Source organism: Manihot esculenta, chromosome 7, assembly GCF_001659605.2.
Source record: "Manihot esculenta cultivar AM560-2 chromosome 7, M.esculenta_v8, whole genome shotgun sequence".
Lineage (NCBI taxonomy): Eukaryota > Viridiplantae > Streptophyta > Magnoliopsida > Malpighiales > Euphorbiaceae > Manihot > Manihot esculenta.
Genome location: NC_035167.2, coordinates 28512947 through 28519826, shown reverse-complemented (window position 1 = coordinate 28519826; position 6880 = coordinate 28512947). Strand labels below are relative to the sequence as shown.

General features: G+C 28.9%; 1 non-coding gene across 1 annotated transcript; it reads right to left on the bottom strand.

The window, feature by feature from the left end:
- Positions 1-5910: 5910 nt before the first annotated feature.
- On the bottom strand, positions 5911-5984 carry TRNAR-UCG. Its single transcript has one exon. It is a non-coding gene; the product is annotated as a tRNA-Arg (tRNA).
- Between the last annotated feature and the right edge of the window lie 896 nt (positions 5985-6880).

Here is a 6880-nt window from a genome sequence, read left to right as displayed (position 1 = left end):
ATTATCACAATGAAGGACTGGTGGTTGTGATATTGGTGCTCCCAAATCTTGTAATAAACTTTGAACCCAAAATACCTCTGCTGCAGCATTGGCTAAGGCTTTGTACTCAGCCTCTGTAGAAGATCGTGAGACAGTCTTTTGCCGACTAGATTTCCAGGAGATAATATTAGAACCAAGATATAGAACATAAGCAGTTGTAGACCGCCCATTATCAGGGACACCACCCCAATCAGAATCAGAGAAGGCAGACAGAGTATGAGTGGAATTTCGATTGAGAAATAAGCCATAATGTATGGTTCCTTTGAGATATCGCAAAACACGTTTCAGTACTTGAAGATGAGTTTGCGTCGGTGCATGCATAAACTGTGACAACCAATTCACTGCAAAAGAAACATCAGGACGCGTAATTGCCAAATATTGAAGAGATCCAACAATTTGGCGATATACGGTGGAATCAGTCGAACTAGAACCATCATTTAAGATCAGCTTGTCTCCTGTAGACATAGGAGTATTCACCTCTTTAGCTCCAGCCATATCAAATCGGTCTAACAAATCAGCAATATGTCGATGTTGCGAAAGAAATAATCCTGCAGCTGTAGAAATCACTTCAACCCCCAAAAAATGATTTAATATTCCCAAATCTTTGATAGAGAACTGAGCAGATAGCTTCTGTACACAGGTATGCAGAAAATGATTGTTATTACCTGTAAGTACAATATCGTCAACATATACTAGAAAATATGCAATAATCCCATTGGAGGAAAAAATAAACAAGGACGCATCAGCATTTGATTTGCGAAAACCAAGTTTGAGCAAAAAAGAAGTAAGTTCAAGATACCAAGCTCGTGGAGCCTGTTTCAAACCATAAAGAGACTTCTTCAGTTTGCAAACATAATCAGGAAACTCAGGTTGCACATATCCTAGAGGTTGCTGCATGTAGACATCTTCATAAAGTGTGCCATGTAAAAAGGCATTATTTACATCCAATTGCCTTAACTGCCATCCTTTAGAAATTGCAAAAGTAAGAACTACCCGAATTGTAACCGGACTAAATGTCTCAAAATAATCACGCCCAGGTTCCTGAAGAAATCCTTTGGCAACCAAACGTGCCTTGTACTTATCAATAGTACCATCCGGTTTATGCTTAATCCGAAACACCCATTTGCAACTAATAAGATGATGTTTGTCTCTCGGAACTAGCTCCCAAGTTTTATTTTTCAAAAGAGCATTGTACTCTGAATCCATCGCCTGCCGCCAAAGTGAACTGGTCAGAGCTTGTTTCACTGTTCTTGGCTCGAGTGTATCCGGTAAAGGATATTTAGTTGTAAGATTAACAAAAGAAGAATTAAAATACTTTGAGTTAAGCTTCCTTTGTCGCTGCTGCCGTTATACAGGAGCTGGAACTGAGTCTTGTGAAACAATCGGTAGTGGCAAATCTAAATCAGCAGTAGAAGATTCAGTCATCAAAGGGTCAACTTGTTGAGTCTCAGTACTAATTAATGGCATGGCAGATTGATCAGATTCTACTGATAATGCTGGAATAGATTCGGAACCAGTACTTGAAACCAACAAATCAGAATCACTTGGAATAGAAATTGCCAATGGAACCGAAGCAACTGCAGTTGGTGCAATAGGTGATGAATTTGGTTGTTGTGCCGAACCTGTACAAGAAGCATCTCGAAAATAATCAAACAATCTAGAGAAAGGTGTTTGAAACAAAATAGCGGACGAAGGCAACCGATTGAGCACTGATCAAAATTTGATCTTGTCGAAACCATAAGGCGAAAGCTGGGTTGGCTGTTTTGTCTTTTTCAGAAAGAAATTGTGATGGTGCAACCCGTGAACCATCAATAAAATCAAGTAAATCAAGACCAATTAAGGTTGATTGGATCTGTTTTCTCCAAACAGAAAAATTCTCCTGAGTAAATTTAATTGGAAAATGCGTTGGAGCATTTAATTGAATAACAGTATTGGATGACGAAGCCATTAATTAAAGTTTAAGAAAATTGGATCAGAAAACTCATGAGAGCAGATTGCGGCTCTGATACCATATAGAGAAAAGAGTTTTTGTATTATTTACTGAACGTATTACAGAAGCTTATATAATACAAGTCCACAACTAACTAAATACAAGATAAGTATACAGTTATAACTCAAATACTAAAAATAAGTATACAACTATAACTCAAATACTAAAAATAGATAAAACTGTTATAGGTAGTCTTTATCCTTAATATTATCCACATAACTATAATTCTAATTTATTTTTAATTTAATATTTTATTATACACTGCAAGTTTTTTTTTTCAAATCAGTAATTAATTCATGAAAAATCTGTTGTTAAACGTATTAATAATGAATTTGCATCAGTTATTAAGATTTTTGTTGCTAATACAGTAATAATGAATTAACAATTCATTACTAATTTTATAATGAATTTATAACAAAATTTAGTAATAAAATTAATAACAGATTTTAAATTTATTATTAATTTGATAAAAATTTTAAAAATAAAAAAATTATGAAAATTAAATTCATCGGTGATTTCAAAACTATATTTTGTTACTAATTTTTAAAAAATATTTAAAAAATATATTAAACTATTTATTTTTTTCATTATATTTTATATTAAATATTAATTTAATTATAGTAAACTAATAATTTTTACCATTATATTTTACATTAAATATTAACTTTAGTATTTTAAATTTTATTAACTTTATGAGAAAAATTATTATTATTATTAAATTATTTTAACTTTAAATAATAAAAATTATTATTATTTAATTAATTTTCACTCAAATTTTTTTTAAAAAAAATTAAATCTTAATCTTATAAATATTAAATACATGAGGATATAAACAAAATAAATTATTAATAAGTTACTCAAAACTTAACTTAATAAAAATTTAATCCATGTATGTGTATAAATATATTCTCTTTAATTATTTTTATATTTAATATTATTCAATTATTTTTATAAATTAAATTATTTATAAAATTTAAATGTGACTCAACAATATTATAAAATAATTATATATTCTAATTAGTTATTAAAGTTTTCTAACTATATAACTTAAATGATTTAATTAGTTTAAATTATTTAGTTAATTATAATTTATGCTATCTAATTAGATTATATATATATATATATATATATATATATTTTGTATGTATTTATTTTTTTGTCATAAATATATTAATTACTTTATAGTTTAATTATATGAGTGAATCACATATTAATAATATAATATACCTAATGTTGCTGAGATTAGGCTGATGACGTGGGCGGAATGAAACTGTACTGTAATTGACTGGAATATGCAAGAGAGGAAACATGAGGTAGTGGTGGATATCCACAGCAGCCACTCCGACACTCAAATCAATATCTTGAAAAATAGAGAGAATGTAATGGATTACTTAGAGTTTGAATAATATTAGAGATAGTGTATTTTTGTCTCTATGATATTTCTCTTTTTTATACTACTAGAGGTAGAAATGAATATGGTATCTTTCTAATAATCCAGCGGTCATGTGGTTGTCTGCTTAATACGGGACATCACTGGCTACCAGTTGAATGTCCTGAGATCACAAGCGTAATGTGTGTGATAATGGTAATTTTGTGTCAAGACTCTTCTCGATAAAGGAAGGGCGAGTCTTCTGATGATGATCCGGGTGCTAAAGTGTCTAGATCTTCTCTTTCTCATGTTGGTCTTATACAATGGCATGGCCAGTAAAGCCTTTAATATGGACCAGAAAATGAGGCCGCCATTATGATAAGGGAAGGCGAAAAAATACAAATAGTCAAATTGTGCCACGCGATCAGGAAGACAAAGTGTTACCTTCGAATTTAAAGAATCGAAAACCAATCGGGAGCCTATAATGCTACATAACAATAGCTCAAAGTAAACCACGAGCTGTCATTTCAAGATAGGTCCACGTGGTAAATATCAATTGAGCAGAAAATGTAATCCGTCTCAAGGGAAGGAATATATGGATACCATGACCCCAGTGAAAGACTCGCCCTTCCCTCAAATGGGCGAGTCTCAACATGAAGTTATCGTTATCAAACACTTTACGCATGTGATCGCGAAACTTCCACCTATTAGCCGGCGATATCCAGTATCAAGCAGACGACTACATTATCGCTGGATTTTCAGAAAAATATTATATTCATCCCTATCTCTTATAGTATAAAAGGAGAAAAATCACAGAGATGAAAGTGTGTTATTCTCTAATACTACTCAACCTCTGAGTAATTCATTATATTCTCTCTATTTTTCAAGATACTGACTTGAGCGTCGGAATAACTGTTATAAGCACCCACCACCACTTCACGTTTTTTCACTTACAGATTCTAACCAATCACAACACAGTTTCATTCCATCCACGTCATCACTATAATCTTAGCAACATCACACATAAATTATTATAAGTGTATATAATTATTTTAGTATTTTCCTTAATCAATAAATAACTTATAAATTTTAGTTTTGACATGCTATTATAGGTAAATTAGAAGAAATATATACTTAATTATTGAAATACATACTTAAAAAAATTGAATTTTTTTAAAAAAGCATCCACACTTTCATTACTACTTCTAAATTTTATTGTATATAAATTACTCTAGCAAATCATTTTATAGAGATAAATAAATAAATAAAAACTTAATGGTTAAATAATTCAATTTTATCCTTTTTTTTCTATTCTATTGATTAGCAATTGAAATTTAAACAATAAATAAGGAGGCATAGTATGAAAGGATTGTCAAAATTTAATTAAAGCAGAAATAAAATATGATATATGAAATTTGTTTAGAGACATTAAATATGTAAAAGTTGATTTCTAATGTTAAAAATAAAAGAAAATTGAAAACAGAATCCATTATAGTAATGCATTTTATGATTTAATACTTTTTTTTACCGAAATAATTAATATACTCAAAGTAAGATTAAATATAGGAATCTAGGTAACTGAGATCAATATGTCGAGGAAGTGATGTTGAGGTCGAAGGATTGAGTTACTAGTTTAGTAACATTTGAAGGAGAGAAGGAGAGTGAGTCACAAGGGGAATTGAGATTTTGATGGACCAGTAGAGCAGTGGCTTTGGCCTTCTTTGTTGATTTGGTGTTAGTCTAGTTTTGTTTTCTTTATAAAGTTTGTGGTTTATTTATATTTGTTTTGGGTGTTTGTTTACGTTGTTTTTTATTATGGTTATGAGTAGAGTTTTGTTTATGCTCAAAGGGATTACCGTTCTTGTCAATACTACCAACTTAAAACCGTGTCACTATGTTGCGTCACTCTTCTTTGTGTAGAGTTGGAATCTCAAGCTTTGGTAGATTATTAGTTTGTTCTAGTTTTTGGTATGAGATGACAGTTGATGGTTTAGTTATTTTCTCAACTTTTTTCTTCGGTGTTCTGAATTTTCCTTTTTACATGTTTTTTTTTATAAGTTTTTACAATTTTTGTATTGGCTTGAACGTGGATTTCTTTTTCTTTTTCTATGGCTATGGACAGTGGTGAAAGGGGTGGCGATGGATTGCAATCTTGTCTAGAGGTAGTGGATGGTCGTCTACCATTTTTATCGACTAACTTGGGGTTGGGCTGTGGGTCCAGTTTGTAGGTTTGGGTCTGGGTTGTGGGTTTGAATTTTTTTAATATTGGATCGATGAACTTTTGACCACTCAATTTACTATTCGGCTTTAATATGATATATATTAAAAAAAAAAAATCAATATAGCAGCAAAGTTAAAAAAATTTTATATTAAATAGGAAAAATATAAAACAAAATGGGTAACAAAGGGAAAATGGACAAATAAAAATTAAATTGGATTTTTTAAAAAGAAAATTTGAAAGGATCCAAAAGGATTTAAAAATTGAAAGAAAAAATAAAAATATAAAAAAAGGTGACCACAGTGGGAGTCGAACCCACGACCTTTTGATCCGAAGTCAAACGCGCTAATCCACTGCGCTATGCGGTCCCAATGACCTCTTGGTTAACATCATTTAAAGAAATAGATAATGTATTGTGTTTTTAAAAATATCCAGTCGATTTTATTTTATTCATATAAAAAGAGTTTATTTTTATATAATTTTAGTCAAAAAATCATATTAATGGAAGTAGGCCTGACATTTTCATACATCCTTTGTTTAGAATGAGTGATTTTCAAAAAAATTCAAATGAATTAGAAAAAAAAATAATTTTGCAAAATTAACATTATTAATATTTTGCAAGATTGAGAGGATTCAATAAATAAATTTTTTCAAAGTTACCAAATTTTGTAAAAATTAAATTTTACTAATGCTATTTATATAAAAATAACTTATTAGGTTCAAGCAAACTCCATATTTTTTTTCTTTCATTTTATCTATTGTTTTTTATTCTTTTATATTTAAATTTATTTTCTAAATTGAAAACCCCCTTTTTTGAATTTAATTTTTTAATATTGAATATTAATATTCAATCTATTTATAATTAATATTAATAAATTATTACATTATTTTTTTAATTTTTAAAAAAGAAAGTCCACCTTAATTTATATTGTTTTTTACGGCAAAAAAGAATGAAAAGTTTAAATCTTCAATATTTTTAAAAATATTAAAAGCAGTCTTTTAAAAATATTTAAAATATAATAAAAAATTATTATTTATAAGTATAATATTTATGTTTAATTTAGAAAATAATAAGAATAATTAAGGAAATAAATCAATTTAATTTTATTATTAATCTGTGTAATTTAATTATATTATATTATCTTAAAATTTATTTCAAACAAATTAATTTTTTTATATTCATAAATAAATAAAATCCTATGAAATTATTTTCTTCTGAAAAATAAATTCCAAACATGAAAATAAATTTAAAAAATATAATTAA